General features: G+C 42.4%; 1 protein-coding gene and 1 pseudogene across 3 annotated transcripts in view; one reads left to right on the top strand and one right to left on the bottom strand.

The window, feature by feature from the left end:
- Positions 1 to 17,381, top strand: part of Frmd5 (FERM domain containing 5) — a 269,855-nt gene that overhangs the window by 76,657 nt on the left and 175,817 nt on the right. The gene's annotated exons all lie outside the window — the stretch shown is intronic.
- LOC116090806 lies at positions 15,120 to 15,830 on the bottom strand (annotated as a pseudogene).

Genomic DNA, 17,381 nt, shown 5'->3' with positions numbered 1-17,381 from the left:
TTGCTTCTTCTAGGGTGTAGTTTTGCTCCTTATGTTGATGTTTTCCATCTATTATCCTTTGTAAGGATCTCTATTCTTGTATGTGAACGTTTATCAGCATTATTAATAATGGTAGAAGAACCCCAAAGTGGAAACAGGTGCCTGTTGGGAAATAGTCAAAAAACCTAGAAGGTGGAATATTATTCATTAATTAAAAGGAATAGATGTAGTAACCCAGTGAGCTTTAAGCACTGGGTTAAGAAAAAGGAAACAGTACAAACAACTAAATATTATGTCATCCTTTTATATGAAACATCTAGATAAGCAAATTCATGGTGACAGAAAGTTAATGGTTGTCAGAGATGAAGGCAGTAGGATGTCTGATGACTGGAGGAGTGACTGGGGATAGTGAAAAGTTCTGAAATTAACTGTGGCAGAGTTATAATATATATAACACATATGCATTATATATATTATATATATATATATTATTATATATATATTATTATATATATATTATATATATATATAATATATATAACACATATGCATTAAAAACTACTGAACTCTTTAAGTGGATAAATTGCATGGCTTGCAAGTTATGTATCACTAGAGCCATCTATTTATATCAGCAGAGGCGGTGACAACCTGAATATTGAAAGCTTGAAAATAAGTGTCGTGAGAGAAGGTAAAGAGCCAAGGATGTATTCTAGGATGTCTGTCTAAATAAAAGCATTCTTTGAAACCGAGTTGTGATTTGATTGCAATGAGGATCTTCCTTAGAAGACAAGAATCTCTCTGTCTTTTTATTGCAATGCTGTTCCTATTGTTCCCTTTCTAGAGAATTTGGACTTGGGCAGAACTCCTTTCATACTCACCTGACAAGGTCTTGGAGTCCAGTTCTGGGACAGCTCTTGAGTCCAGAGATGGCCATGCTGACTCACTTGCAATGTGTCAGGCACTCAGGGGTCCATCTTCCTAGTTGACAGTGTGTGTTTCCTCTTAGCCGCCTGTCTTTTTCTCGGAAGGGAAATCTCCCAGCTTTCACAGCTGGTTTCCTTCTTTCCCAGCATTGACAGCGAGCAACATAGCAATGTTGCTAGTGTACGCAACATTGTTTTGTTTTGCCGACACCTGCTTTCATCTGCTTTCTTTTTCATTCTTGTTAGGCCTTCAAGGGAGTAAAAAGTGATACCTGGCTTTTCTGCTCACTCAGGCACCATAGCTGACAGCAAGGAGTACAGCCAGTTTCTTTGTTCTGCTGCTTGTTTAAGGGACCTCCGAGGGAGTCAGGGAAACTTGAGGTGAACTGTTGGTTGTCTCTCTCTGGCTAGTGGGGTAGATGGTAGATGGGAAGTCTTCTAAACTGTGTTTCTAACGTCTACTGAAAGTTTTTTCAGAGAAACAGACACACTACATTTGACTCCAAGTCAGGTTAATTCCTTTTCTTATTTTCCAAATAAAAATAGCCCGTTTATGTGATTTTTATTTCTCTTACCTTATTTCTTCATGGTCCCTTTACTTCCTTTAATTTAATTTCAATAATTTGGTAAGCATGTTTATTTGAAGTATAGTTTTAAAGATTGAAGATTTTCATGGCAGAACCTGCTGTCACTCTGGGTTTTCTTGGTTTTGTCTTTTTTTTTTTCCTTTCTTTGATAACATTCATGACAACACCTTCTCAAAATTCTCATTTCCTTGGACTTGAACTCTGCTAATACAGGATTTGTTGTAGTTGCTCATCCCACTGCATGTGGGCTTAAATCTCCCTTACTATTTGGTGCATCTTTGTTCTCACATGGAAGTGTGTCATCCTCCATCCTCTAACTGGAGTGTTCTTACAAGGCTCCCCAGGCCAGTGCATCTTGTTTGTGGTCAGATCTTGTGATTTGGGGAGGTGTATGTGTCCAAGGTATTCAGTCACTGCAAAGATTTGATAATAGTGTCTTTGAGTGTGATAAGGTGATCGATCCACATAAAAACCAGTTATGATTCATTCTCTCTGTGTTTTGAGACAGGGTCTTATTACTTAGCTTTGTCTGGCCTCAGGCTCACTATGTAGACCAGGCTAGCCTGGAACTCACAGAGACACACCTGACTCTGTTTATTGGTGCTGGGGACAAAAGGAGTGCACCACCACGACTGGCAGATGTGACTCACTGTCCGTGGTCCAAAGGTTTTGAGTCACACGTGTCCTCAAGCCAGTGCTTCCAGACTGTAGAGAACTTAGAATCACTATAAATGATGATTTGAAGTAGGTTTCTGAGCTCCTCCTCCAAATCCATGATTTAGACTCTCTAGAGGTAGAACCCAAGATCACCATTTTTTTTTTAAAGCACCAAAATGTTTCCAATACTTTTGGTTGTGGTTTTGTTCTTAAAGGAGGCAAAGCTGTAACCACCTTTCCTTTAATTACACATTGTGTCCCTAAAAAAATTAGAAGGACCCAAGTGTAATTTGCAAACACATAGTATAGGTCACCCAGGATGGGTGTGTCTCCTCCTGGGATCACTCTTGTGTCCGGTTGTCACCCTGGGAACAAATAGGTTTCTTTCCACTGTTTACAATGACAGTTGAAAAGAAGCAGGCACTCAGTCCTCGACATCTGTCTAATTCCATCTTCATGAAGGTTTCAAGTCATCTACGAGGCCTGGAATCTGAGGCACTCCAGGGGATTAGTGAGAAGAAATACATAGTAAGTAGGTTAGCTAACGAGGTTATGACATTACTATTTTTACATTGTTTAAGGCACTCTATTATGTCCTTTGGGGGAAAACAGTGTATGGTAATACTTTAACTAGTTTGGGTTGGATTTCCTACAGCCTCTGCAGCTTTTAGGAGACTACAGAATCATGTTGGTCCACTTTGTTGGCCTCTCCCTCTCGGCATACAAATCTGGACTCAGAAGTATTTCTAGCCAAAGGAGCTAGTTCTCTTGACCAGGACCTTAAAAAAAATCATTTATTTACATCCCAAATGTTTCCCCCTCTCCTGGTCCCCCCTCCCAGAGTTCCCCATGCCATCCTCCTCCCCTTCTCCTTGAGAGGGTGCTCCCCACTCCCCACCCCAGGTATCCTCCTTCTCTGGGGTATCAAGACTCTACAGGACTAGCCATATCCTCTCCCACTGAGGCCAGACAAAGTAGTCAGTCCTCTGCTACATGTGTGCTGAGGGGCCTAGGACCAGCTCGTGTATGCTCTTTGGTGGCTTAGTCTCTGGGAGCTTCCAGGGGTCCAGGTTAGATGACACTGTTGTTGACCAGGACATTTAATGTTTAAAACAGGATGCAATGTATGTGGAGTCTTTCCAAACAGCAACTTCTTTCAAGGGGTGGAGAAAAAGAATCTTAGGCTTAGAAGTCAGGCTGTTGGTATTTTGCTCTGAAGAGGAGACACCACGGCCTCACACTGTCTCATTGATGATCATGACTGGCTTTTCTGTTGTTACATGATGGCTTATGGGACCAGGGGTGTGGCTCATTATGATGCCCCTGCTTGTAATGATGAGACAGGCACTGGTTTTCATTCTGGGGATCAGCTTGTAAACAGCACCATCTTAAAAGTGTCGTTCTAGGAAGAAGTATGCTGTGCTCATTAAATGTGTGCGTCTTCACTGATGGCTGTGATGCATCTGCGGGTGGCTCGATGTGCCCTAATTGCTTCTAGTACACGGATTTCATTTGCTGCTGGGTGGCTGTGTAGGTGATTTGGGTGCAATACTATGATCGAGGCGTTACCAGATACCCTCCAGACGAGCAGGCCTCAGCTCTAGTGAATGCCATTTAAACCTCTCCTTGCTGTTCTCCATCTTTCATATAGAAATCTTATGAATATGCTATAACATTGTTCCTGCTGTGGGTAGGCTCAGAGTTCTGAGTGTGTTTTTTTCAGCATGTTAGTTAAATGCTCTAAGTCAGGGAGAAAAAGCAGGGGGTGAAATTTTGCTTTCTTAAGCTCAGACAAGTTTTTTGTTTTGTTTTTGCTTGGGTGGCCTTTTCAAGACAGGGTTTTTCTGTGTGGCCTTGACTGTCCTTGAACTCACCCTGTAGACCAGGCTGGCCTCAAACTCAGAAATCTGCCTCCCAAGTAGTAGGATTAAAGGCATCTGCCACCGCCCAGCAATGAAATTATTTTTTTATGATATTGTGAAACCCAGTGGATCCAGCATCATTTAGAGAGATCTTCAATTCCAGAGACAGTCTTATAGCCACTTCTGTAGGAAGCCTGAAACTGTCCTTAGGCTGGCTTGTAGAAGGTAGTTGCATTAGACAATGAAAGATGATGCTTTTGTACCTTGGATACTGCTGCATCTTGGCAACAAGCAGTCTTTGGTCTCCCTTGAGGGAGTCAGGATGCCAAGCCAATTTTGAGGAAAGGAGACTAGAATATTGGTGCAAGTTAAAATCGGGACCAAGAACCCGAAATTTGCATTCTCCTCCCATTCTCCAGAAGGGACACCAACAATCTTTGTGTATTTTTGTATGTTCCCTTTTAGCAGTGTCTGCTTTCTTCTCGTGTTGGGAATGGGAATTTTATGTGACAGAGAGATTACTTTGTACTCCCAGGAGAGGTCGTGGTAGGTGGTCTCACTACTGGAAATGGAGTCCACAGTCATCAGTACCATCTGGGAGCTTGTTAGGATCTCAGGCTCAGGCCTAGCCAAGAACTACTGGATCCAAGTCTGTTTTAATGAGACCCCAAGGTGTTCTTATGCATGTTCAATTTTGAGCATGCCTGGCTTAGGAATTGTGGCTATGCATTTTCTGGTCGTAAGCACATTAATTTCCTTGTGTTTCCATTTGTTTGTTTCCGGTGCAGACCTTGAGCCTTGCACATACAATACCGTCTCTGAGTTGCATTGCAAACCCTCTCGACATGATTAAAATGGCTGTGCATTTACCAGACTTTGCCAGAATTATGACATGCTGGTGTGAAGAGGAGTTGGCATGTGGGGGTGACTTGCTTTCATGCAGCAACCATCAACATCAGGATACATGGTTCCTGATGGCATTTTCCTTAATCTGGGAGCTGGAGGACAGTGTGGGCTTAGTCTTGGTGTGCTGCTGTCCTGATGAATAATACTTCACTGTTCTTTATTTGCAAGGCAAGCATCTTTACTGTAAATAGGAAATATTGTCCCTTAGAAAAATTCTGTAGGTGCTAGAAACAGGTGACTCTAATTATGCCTAATATGCACAGCTATATATTTTTAGGTAGAATTTTGTTATGCTTCTTAGGCTGGTCACTCCTGGGCTCAAGTGATCTTCAGTCTCAAATGTAGCAGAGACAACAGGCATGCCCTACTCCTGCCCGGTGATGTATCTAACTATTCTATTACATGATGCTTAAAAGAAGTGAATGAGTGTAAAAACAGACCATAGAGTGTAGAATCTGTGAGACTTAGCTGGGACAGGGTCCCTGGGAGGCATCCGAAGTGTCTTTTTTTGTTTATTTGTTTTTGTTTTTTCAAGACAAGGTTTCTCTGTGTAGCCCTGGCTTTCTTGAAACTCACTCTGTAAACCAGGCTGGCCTCGAACTCAGAAATCTGCCTGCCTCTGCCTCCCAAGTGCTGGGATTAAAGGTGTGCGCCACCACCGCTCGGCGTATCTGAAGTGTCTAATGACTACTGGTGAGGAAGCTGTACATTCATTGTGGTCATTCATCCATAGCTGTCCAACTCTGTGGGTAAGGAAGGATAATCAAGGATACCTCCTAATTGCTTTTCTGGTTTTATCTTCTTTTATGTGGAAAAAGATTTAATAAAAAGTTTGAGCCTTGGAAACAGTTTATTTTTATTTTTCTTTCTTTCTTTTTTTTATTTTTTATTTTTATTTTTATTTATTTATTTTTTTGTCGCTATGAACTTTGGGGAGTATGTTATTTCTTTTCTGGCTCCTGCTGATGCCTAACCTCAGGGTCAGGCCACGTCTGCTGCTATACAGGTCCTCTCTCCTGTGCTTTTAGAAGATGAGATTATTTCACATTAGGATGCAGTTCACATGCCAGTCAAAGGCCTTCCTTTAGCCCTTGGGGCACAAGGATGTACCGAGTTTGCCATTATTGCATACCAGTTTTTGAAAAGTCAAATCCATGTATAAAACAATTTGTCAGGCTGGTGTGTTGGAGGAAAACAAGAACAAGTGAAATCATTTGTTTGGGAGGAATATTTTGGCATGGATTCTCTGAAGTTGGGTAAACATAATTTTTCCATGTCCCCATCTGGGCACACAGTAGCAGTCCTTCTGCCCACAGAAGGAGTTTGCACACATTAGTCGAGTTACCAGTCTGAATGCCTAAGCATAGATGGATGGTTACCATGTGTGTGTATTGTATGTGTGTATACATCATTATGTATTATCTCTGTGTATAGATTTGAAGGCACAGCCCCTCTCAGGGATGCTGTTTTTGTTAGAGCCTCCCTGTATCTCTTTTGGTGGCATCTTCTATGTACTCCTAGTACAGATTTCATCACCTATCTGACCTGGACACCCAGACTCCTGCCATTCTAGGGACAGTTCAGGTCTCCTCTGTGTAAATCTTATGAACCAAACTGCTCTTTATATAGCAAAAGCAAAGTCCTGCTGACAGCCTGTTGTTTGTTTGTTTGTTTGTTGTTGCCTACTACAGCTCCTGTCAGGTGGGGGCAGTTCTTTCCACCCTTGGCCGTTTGTTTTATGTCATTCTCATCCTTCAACCCTGGAGAAGTTGGTGTAATTATCAGATGTATTGGTTTGTTTATTTCAGTGAACACAGTGGGTTTAATCAGACTTCATCGACTCTCACCGAGAGAAACACATTCTGCCTGCACCATGAGCTAACTACTAGTATCATAATTTTGTATCATTACATCACGAGGTATGGTGGGGTCACTGGCCATCTTTCTTCCTTCTGCTCATGGGCTTACTTCTGGTGTTTCCCAGAGAGTGCGACGGCTAGAGTACACAGCGGCGGCGGAACCTGTGTGCACACAACCTTAGCAACACATCTATGGTGTGTGGGCTGGCCCAGAACTGTTTCCTTGTAAATTCCTTTCTGTAGGATATATTTCAAAAAAATGTGCACTACTAGATCTAGCCCTCGGCAATATTCTGGAGAGTTTGGGACAGATTGTGAAATAGATAATGTTATACCATTTCAGTTGTTTTAAAGTATTCCGACAGCAAAAGTACTTCATCTGTTACCAGCTCAGTCGCTCTGTTAGTCTCGTGGCTCAGGTGTGGTGGAGTGTACTTTCAGTCTCAGCACTTGGGAGCCAGAGGCAGGAGCATGATTGTGAGTTCAAGACTAGGACAGCCTGGTCTGCATAGCCTGTTCCAGGATAGCCAGGATACATAAAGAGACACTGTCTCAATAAACCAAACAAGCAAAAAAAAAAAAACAAAGCATGGGTGTAATTTACTCTGTTACTTGTAGAAGATGTGTGGGCCAGCCCTTCTAAAGTTTCTTTTGGATTGACATGGGTCATCGAGGCCAGGCAGTACCAATCGGGGATGCCTTTGAGCCCATTGGTTGGAAGAGCTAGGCAAAGAAGGAGGAGAAGAGATAAGGTATATGTGTCTACTTGGCTGCTCTAGGACCAAACAAGGGAGCTAAACTCTGGAAAGCTAGGGAACCTTGCTGTAGGGGTCTGTCTGAAGAGGGACAGATAGTTGGATGCAAATAGGAAAGAACAGGTTCCGATTTACAAAAGCCCATCAGCAGTTGGCATGCGCACACTCTCTCTGTGTGAAACTCAAGGTCACTCTCTAGACTCTTGCTAAATAGGAAGAGAATCTCCTGAGGATGCTTGTCACACATAAGAGTCCCCTAGGCTTGTTTCTTAGATTCTAATTCATTAGGTGAGTTCTTGACTAGCTGTATGTTTCCAAGTACTCCGGGTGAGTCTTAGGCTGGATCATTTGGGGAGAAGGGTATTCTACAGTATACAGTATAATTATGCTCTACAGAGTATAATTCTTTGTTAGGCGGCTCCTAACATGAAGTGTCATGAAAAATATAGGTAAACCACTGTATCATGGTAGTATATTTTATGGATACAATAAGTCCACTATTGCTTTCCAAAGAAGCCATTTTAATGGACTCCTTAGTGAATCTCCCTAGGAATGTTTGTCAATACAGTTGAAATTTGTTGGATGGATGGAGTCTGAGATGAACAGGTTCTCTGAACTTGCTGTCTCTTTATCTTCCCATATGCCTCTCAGAATACTGGTGTTCATGTATTAGAACTACATAGGGCAGAAATGGGAGACAAAATAAAACAGAAAGCACAGGCCTTGAGTTTACTTTATAGGCATACAGCTTTTGAATATGTAACATCTCAACTGGGTGGTAGTGTTGCACACCTTTAATCCCAGCACTTGGGAGGCAGAGGCAGGCAGATTTCTGAATCTGAATCTGAGGCCACCCTAGTCTACAGAACAAGTTCCAACCTACACAGACAAACCCTCTCTGGAAAAAGAGCAAAACAAACAAACAAACAAAAAAACCCACAAAACACGTGTAAGGTCTAAAATAATTTGTTCTGTGATCAAAGGAACTTACATGGAAAATAAAACTCTTAGATTATCTGCACACCATGGACAATAACTTGTGCATAGCAGGGGCTTGATCAACACTTGAGAGTTTCCAGTAAACTTCTAAGCAGGAATTGTTGTCGCCCACAACTAGGACTAACTAGTGAAGCCCACAGTTCCAGGGATACTGTGGAGGCAGAGAGAGATGGGCAGCGGCAGGAGGTAGCTGGACACCCGGTATCCACAATCAGGAAGCTGAGAGCAACGGAGGCTTACTCTCCGTTCACTTTCTCCTTTTTATTTAGTGCAGTCCATGGAATGTTACTGCCCATGCTTAGGATGGGTTTTTTTCCCTCAATTAATCCAATACAGATAATTCCTCACAGATACGGCCAGAGCTGTGTCCACAGTGCTTCTAAATTGTATCTACTTGACAATCAAGATTAAGGGTGACAGGAGGGCTCATTATAAAGAGATAAATGTTGCCAGACCCGAGAATCAGAGAGCAGCTGGTCTCGGACAGGAGCTAGTGAGCATGCTCTAACTCTCTTTGTTCTGCATCTGCAGTTTTCCTAGAGGTACAGGCAGACAGGACTCCTCTGCTCCTGTTTATTAGAATGTACACCCTGCAGTGCCTCTGTAGCCCATAAATTCATTCCCTTGTTAGATCTCACAGTTTCAATTCCAGACTCTTAGCAAAGGAATCCAACTGGCCAGGCTGAGTCAGTGTGCAGACTGGTTCAGGGATCGCACAAGGTTACGCAGAAGGTTCCCTGTGCATCTGGAGACCGTGAGATGTAATGCAGAGGTAAACTGTTGAGAAAGGATTCACTTACCCCCAAATGCGACGACTATATGACCAGTGTTAATGGTTTTGTAATTTTTCAGAGCCTAGGTGGTATTTCTCCATAAAATCATACATTAGCATAGTTACAGTATTTTATAAAAAATATTGCATTTCTTTTGTATGATCATATAAGCCAGAGATTTAGTCATCCTAACTCATGTCACCCAAGTCATCCCTGGTCATGTTCAAGTTTTAGACCAGCTTCAGAGAAGGGGAGCTTATCAATCACCCTCCCTTGCTTGTTCATATCCGTCCTTTCTACGTCTAATGAGATCAAAGGAGTTTTCTTCTTTTGCCCGAAGGAGAGAGAGTTTAGAACGTGTGTGTGTGTGTGTGTGTGTGTGTGTGTGTGTGTGTGTGTAGCTGGAAATGAGCTATAATCACATATTCCATACCTAATTTATATAAGTCTTAGTGCCAGTTCTTGGAAAAAAATAATAAAAAGAGACCAAGATAGAGAACAGAACAAAAACATAATTACTAGAACACAAAGTAAAATGGAAATTCAGTATGAGCAGAGATAATTTTAGGGTATGGATTAACTAAGACATTTTGAAAAACATTTCTCCTGGATAAGCCTTAAAATAGAAATCAAGGGGCCAGGGATCTCACTTAGTTGGTAAAGTGCTTGCCTTGCAAGTATGAGACTCTGAGTCTGACCTGCAAAAACCATGTCAAAAGGAAAAGAAAGAAAACTATACATGGTGGCAAATGCTCATAATTCATGTGTGTGCTAGGGTCAGGCCAGCCAGGCCAGGCTGGATACATGGTGAGCCCTAGGCCAACAAGAAACATTGTACCACCAAAATTAAGGTCAACAGTACCCGGGGAATGACTATTAGAGGTAGTTCTCTGGCCTCTACGCACATTTGAGGACATATGGACGTGCACAAGAGTTTACAAGCACTTGCCTCAGCTTTATCCTAAGGTTATTAAATTACTTTTACATGGGCACTCTGTATTTTTCCCTTCCTCTCTGGATTATGGAAGAAGAAGCATGTGGTTCTAAAGAAAAACAAAGCAAAAGCTGTTTGAGGAAAGCCAACCCTGGCTTCCTGTAGAGTGAAGGTTGCATTTAGCGCTGGTCTACAGTATCACCAAAGTCAACGACTGTGGGCTGGAGAGGACCCAGGGTTGGTTCCCAGCGCCCACATGGCAGCTCACAGCTGTCTGTAACTCAAGTCCCAGGGGATCCAGCACATCTTCTAACCTCTCCTGACACATACAGTCCCCATGAAGTCAGGTAGACACATTCATCTGCATACAAATAAAACGAATCCTTTTTTCAGAGTTCATGACAGGTGACCATTTAATGAAATAGCACCATGTTCCTGAACATGTTACTTAGGCATCTCTTATGGAACTTAGCCCTGTTGGACTCTTTGGTCTCTGGTTTCCTTTATTTTTTTTTCCATCTTGTTCGCATTAATGGTCTGCAATTTATCTTCCTCCATCGTCTCCTGCGCTTAGGAGACAAGAGCTAAATCAGGAAAGATTTCATTAAAGATAATATCGTGAGCACTCCACCTGCCATTAGTGATAAGGAATCCTACAGATTATTGATGGTTTTTGCTTTTGAGGAATTTATAATCTTGGTTTAAAAAACTGGCCACATAAACTCATGTATGAATATACTGGTTATATACATCTGTGTATATGTTTGAAATAAATCACATGAACACATGCCAAGTGCCAAGTAAGCCTGGTTTTATAGTGTTCATTTCATAAATGATTAAATGTACCAGCCAAGTGCACTGTTTTAATTAGATTTATTATTTTCTTCTCCTGAGGAAAAACACTTAAGGATTTCCTAAATGTCTCACTGAGAGATAAAAATCATGTTTACAAATTAAATATAACAATTATTAATAGTTGCTGTAAGTTGTTCTCCAGTGCCAGGCATTGAGTTCTTTGATTTGTCTTGTATCTCCATTTTCAAGTGTTTCCATAGCTACATTGCTCTTTGTGTATGTCCCTAAGCTGGCTGTATGAGGTAGTCTCAAGTTGCCCTTTTTAGTGTTAATATTGGGATTTTAATTTCAGTTGTATATTTAGATGCACAAAAGAAATTGAGAGTTGCTGGCCCAGAAAGCTTCATTTTTATTTCTAAATATCACTTAGCCTTCATTCATAGTCTGTGACAATACTGGTGGCAGCTTTGTGCTGGCTACAAGTTTTATGTCAATTTGACACAAGTTAGGGTCATCCGAGAGGAGTGAACCTCAATTAAAGTGCCTCTGTCAAATGAGGTATGTTGCTTTCCCTGAGCTGGTAGTCCTGGATTCTCTAAGAAAGCAGGCTGAGCGAGCAAGCCGTGAGCAGCAAGCCAGTAAGTAGCACTCCTCCATGACCTCTGTATCAGCTCTTGCCTCCAGGTTCCTGCCTGGCTTGAGCTCCTGTCCTGACTTCCCTTAGTGATGGAGTTACCTGGATGTGTAAGCCAAATAAACTCTTTCTCCCCAAAGATGCTTTTAGTTCATGTTGTTTCATCACAAGCAACAGCCGCTCCAACTAGGACAAGCTTATACTTCATATAGTCTATGCTCCAGGCTTATATAAGCAGTATATATACATACATATACACATACACATGCAGATGCACATGCAGATACAGGTACATATGGATGGAGTCTTGTGGTGTATTGCAGGCTAGCCTCAAACTCATGATCCTTTAGTCTCAGCCTCCCAAGTATGCGGATTACAGGTACATGCTACCCTGCTCATTCAAATGCTTATGAATACAATCTTCTCAACTACTCTAGGATAAGTTCTATAATGTTAAATTTTCAGATGAAGAAATTCAAGAAAAGTAACTTATAGCAGGCTCCTCAGGCAGTGAGAGGAAAAGCCACAGTTTAGCGTGGCTTCGTGACACCTGCGAACACTATATGGGCTGCCTTGCTAACAAACACTGTACAGGCTGCCTTGCTAACAAACACTATACAAGCTGCCTTGCTAACAAACACTGTACAGGCTGTCTTGCTAACAAATACTATACAGGCCGCCTTGCTAACAAACACTGTACAGGGTGCCTTGCTAACAAACACTGTACAGGGTGCCTTGCTAACAAACACTGTACAGGCTGCCTTGCTAACAAACACTATACAGGCTGCCTTGCTAACAAACACTGTACAGGCTGCCTTGCTAACAAACACTGTACAGGCTGCCTTGCTAACAAACACTATACAGGCTGCCTTGCTAACAAACGCTGTACAGGCTGCCTTGCTAACAAACACTGTACAGGCCGCCTTGCTAACAAACACTGTACAGGCTGCCTTGCTAACAAACACTGTACAGGCTGCCTTGCTAACAAACACTGTACAGGCTGCCTTGCTAACAAACACTGTACAGGCCGCCTTGCTAACAAACGCTGTACAGGCTGCCTTGCTAACACTGTACAGGGTGCCTTGCTAACAAACACTGTACAGGCTGCCTTGCTAACAAACACTGTACAGGCTGCCTTGCTAACAAACACTGTACAGGCTGCCTTGCTAACAAACACTATACAGGCTGCCTTGCTAACAAACACTGTACAGGCTGCCTTGCTAACAAACACTGTACAGGCTGCCTTGCTAACAAACACTGTACAGGCCGCCTTGCTAACAAACACTGTACAGGCTGTCTTGCTAACAAACACTGTACAGGCTGCCTTGCTAACACTGTACAGGCTGCCTTGCTAACACTGGTTTCATGACCTACATTGGTTGCATTCATCCTGAATTCTTATCTTACACTGTCACACGGTTGGGCTTCCTTTATGTCCTGTTTACTCTCTGTGATTTTAACACCTATGAGGCTGGGACTGGCCTTGAGTCTCCCTTGTGTTCTTGTCTCACATTGCCCTTTGTGTTAGTTATCAAGAACATGAACGCTTTTTAAAATAGTAGAGTGATGATTCTCATAGTAGTGATTTATTAAGTCTAAAACTCCCTTACTAGATAAATATTTTATAAAATGTAGAATTGGTGCTTTCTAATGATAGAGGAAGTTCTACCTTTAAGTATCACGACAAACGTATTCTGTCAATAGGCTAGTATCCCATCCTTAAAATTTGTTGAAGAAGGCTGAAGGGATGACTCAGTGGTTAAGAGAATTGGCTGCTTTGTCGGAGGACTCAGTGTTCAATCCCCAGTGCCCCATGGTGGCTCACAACTGTCTGTAACTTCAGTCCCAGGGAATCTGACACCCTCACACAGACACACATGCAGACAAAACACCAGTGCACATAAAAATAAATAAAAACAAATCATTAGAAAAATATCGTTAAAAAATTTGTGGAAAAATACATATAACACAAAATGCCAGTGTACCCACTTTAAATCAGACAACTCAGGGACAAGTACATTCCTAATCGAAGCTATCACCACTACTCTAAATCCAGGACATTCTCATTGTCTCAACAGGAAGCCCAGTAGGGGAGCTGGTGATTAAAAACATTGCCACACAAACCTGGTGATCTGAGTTCCATTCCTGTGACCTAGGTAAAGGTGGAAGGAGAGAGACTGCTCTACAGTCCCCCGACCTTCACAGGCACACTGTGGCGTGTGTGTGTGTGTGTGTGTGTGTGTGTGTGTGTGTGTGTGTGTGTGTGTGCTTGTGTGTGTGTACAAATAATCACAATGATGATGATGGTCATGATGATAGTGATGGAGATAAATAAATAGAGTTTTCAAAGAAAGCTCATCTGGCCTGGGGAGATGGCCCAGTGCCTGCTGTATAAGCAGGAAGCTCTGACCTTTTGAATCCCCAGCATCCACGTAAAAGCCACATGTGGCAGTGCAAACTGTACTCCCAGCCCTAAGGAATACAGGAGAAGCAGAAGGAAGATCCCTGGAGTCCAGTGACCAGCTTGGCTACCCGAATCTATGTGCTCCAGGTTCAATGGCTACCCGAATCAGGTTCAAGGAGACACCTTTCGTCAAGAAGGCACCCAATAATGTCAACCTCTGGACTCCACACTTAGTCCACACAACCATGTGAACTTATACATGCACACACACACACATATACAAATATTCACACGCACATGCACACAATATACACTCACACATACAAAAAAGGTGCACTCATTCCTAACTTTTTGCACTATGCCTCTGATGACCACTATTCTGTCTTCTATCTTTGTGTGTTCCCTGTCTGGGGATGTTTCTTATCAATGGAGGCATGTAATATACAAACAACCATTGGAGCCTGGCATCTTTCACTGAGCATTATTTTTCACGATTCATCTACCTCGTACACTGTATCAGTGCTTATTCCTTTTTATTATTTACTATTTCTCTGTATGAATATATTACATTTTGATTCTCTTTTCACATGTCAGGCGATGTTTGGGCACTTTCTATATGTTGGCTTTTGTTACTGGAACATGCTATGAAAATTCATGTAGAAATAAGTATTTGAACTGTTTTTAATTCTTTTGCATTATTCCTAGGAGTGGGATTGCAGTACCATGCAGTAAGTCTACGTTTAGCTTGAGGGAACTCCAAAATCTTTTTTTCATGTTATTTATGTTGTATGACACATCCGTGCATGGCACTCCTCTTCCTGAAGCTCACTGCTCAGCTGGCCTTGTCAGTTTAACCTTCTTAGGCATGATCCCTTTTGATCCCTTTTCCCGACCCTCATGTCAAGCAGCAGATTCTCAGTACCTCACCTTTTTTCTTTTTTCCTTTTCTCTTTTCTAATTGTCGTCATGCTGTTTAATCTAGCACGCTGCCTAGAAAGGCTCGTAGTAGTGAGAGTACAAACACTTTTCCAGCGTGTCTCCTAGAGACCATTTCACCCACTGTTCTATTTGGCCGCTAGCCTCTGGTCTCTCTCTTCAGCAATGGTGAGCCGATTCCTTTTCCTTGGGGAAGAGAATTCATGGTTTGTTGCCCATGCTGATAACAAAAATGTTGGAGAGTCGAGTGGCAAAGCTGTTGCTGTTGGCAGCTTTCATTCACTTGAGTCACATCAAAAGAGCCGGGATGCAGTTCTTCCCAAGTTAACACGTCCAGTCACCATACAGATTCCCAGTGTCGAGCTTGATGAAGTCAGGTGTTTTGCCTGTCTCCAAAGCAAATCTCCTTGGTCAGGGTAGTGAATAGTACGAGCATCGTGGGTCACCAGATGAGGGATTCCTTTTGTGAGGGATCTTCCTCACTTTGCACAATTTGTACTTGGCTTCCTCAGGTGTAACATGGTGAGCAGCAAAAGGACCCTTGGTGTCACAGATCAGACAGAAGTTCTCTGTCAATGCTGATGGCATCCATAAACCCAGCAGGGCAGGTTATGTCAGTCCTGACTTTGCCATCAATCTTAATGAAGCACTTCATCTCCAGTCTGGACATACTTAAGTCTGTTCCTTAAAATGATCAGAGGCAGTCATTCCTTCGGCTTGTGAGGACCAGTGGATGGACCAGGAGCAAACATGCCAGTCAACTTATCCAGCATCTAACATTTTTGGGCCGATAAGTGCCTCAGATGTTTCTTAGGACCATAAGCCATAGCTGCACTAAGGAACAGAAAGAGCCTCACCTATCTAGTTAACCTTTCTGAGTCCCAGTTTCATTACTGAAAAGCCATGGCTATGTCGAGATGGTGAAGAAAGGTGACACATTTAAAACTCAGTGCAGCCAGGCAGTGGTGGCGCACGCCTTTAATCCCAGCACTTGCGAGGCAGAGGCAGGCGGATTTCTGAGTTCAAGGCCAGCCTGGTCTACAGAGTGAGTTCCAGGACAGCCAGGGCTACACAGAGAAACCCTGTCTCAAAAAAACAAAAAAACAAAAACAAACAAACAAAAAAACCTCAAAAGCCAAAAACCAAACCAAAAACAAAACTCTCACTGCAGTAGACCTCAGCCTGCCTCCCTCTCTCTCTCTCTCTCTCTCTCTCTCTCTGTCTCTGTCTCTGTCTCTGTCTTTCTTTCTCTCTCTCTCTCTCTCTCTCTCTCTCTCTCTCTCTCTCTCTCTCTCTCTCTCTCTCTCTGCCACTGTGATATGAGCTTTGTACCTATAAAGTATGTGCTCTGCCATTGGCTGCATACCTACCTGGTTAGCCATTATTTATCATTTTCTAACCTCTCATATGCCTCATGTTTGGGTATCTTAAATCTACCAGGCTGCTACCAGAAGAACTTGTAAAATGCAAATTTGATCCTACGGTTTCCCTCCTTTATATTTCTTCTTTAAGTCTCCATGACTACAGGATGAAGGCCGAATTCCTTAACTTGGTTTGAGGCTTCATTCTTAGCATCTGCTGACCTTTAAAGCCCCTTAACAAGACAGGTACCTCTATATACAGAGAGAAACACACACAGAGACCACACACACACTCACACACACACACACACACACACACACACACACACACAGGGGGGGAGGGATGGAGGGAGGGAGGGAAGGAGGGAGGGAGGGAAAAGAAAGGGAAAGAGAGGGAGAGAGAAAAAGAGAGAGAGAGCGAGTGCCCATCACTACTAGATAATTATAGTTTCAAGTCACTCGCTGAATTTCCTAATTTTCTTGACATTTCTATTATGACCTCTGAGAGGTCTCTTGATTTTCATGAACACTTAGCTGTATGTTTAAAGGAACACTTGGTATATTTTACTGAGGTTTTTTTCTCTCCCCAGTTTTGTTGAGGGAGGCTTTTTAAAGTTATCTAGTGTGCCTTATTGACAGGAATAAAAAGATATTCTTTTTTTTCTGGTCTCCTGCCTATTTCATATCTTATCGCCTGTATTTTCTCAGTGCCTCTTAGACAAGGGGCACTGAGAAAATACAGGCGATAAGACATGAAGGGCCAGCATTAAGTCTAATTCTTCATTATTTTGCTAGGTTGTGAAACATAGTATTTTATGTAATATCCACTTAATGAATACTCACCAAGTTATCTGTATATTTGTTCACCTTAAAAAATTCACAACCAACTAATCGCTGTAGTTATTAAATAAGAATCTATACAGAAGGGGCAGCTTCTGAGTAGCCCTGGTGCATAAGGGAACTTGTCCCGGACGGACGGCTGTGTTTGTGTTTCCATGGTTACAGCCCCCTGTGCTC

Source organism: Mastomys coucha, unplaced genomic scaffold, assembly GCF_008632895.1.
Source record: "Mastomys coucha isolate ucsf_1 unplaced genomic scaffold, UCSF_Mcou_1 pScaffold15, whole genome shotgun sequence".
Lineage (NCBI taxonomy): Eukaryota > Metazoa > Chordata > Mammalia > Rodentia > Muridae > Mastomys > Mastomys coucha.
Note: the sequence above shows the minus strand (reverse complement) of the source record. Positions and strands in the feature narration are given on the sequence as shown.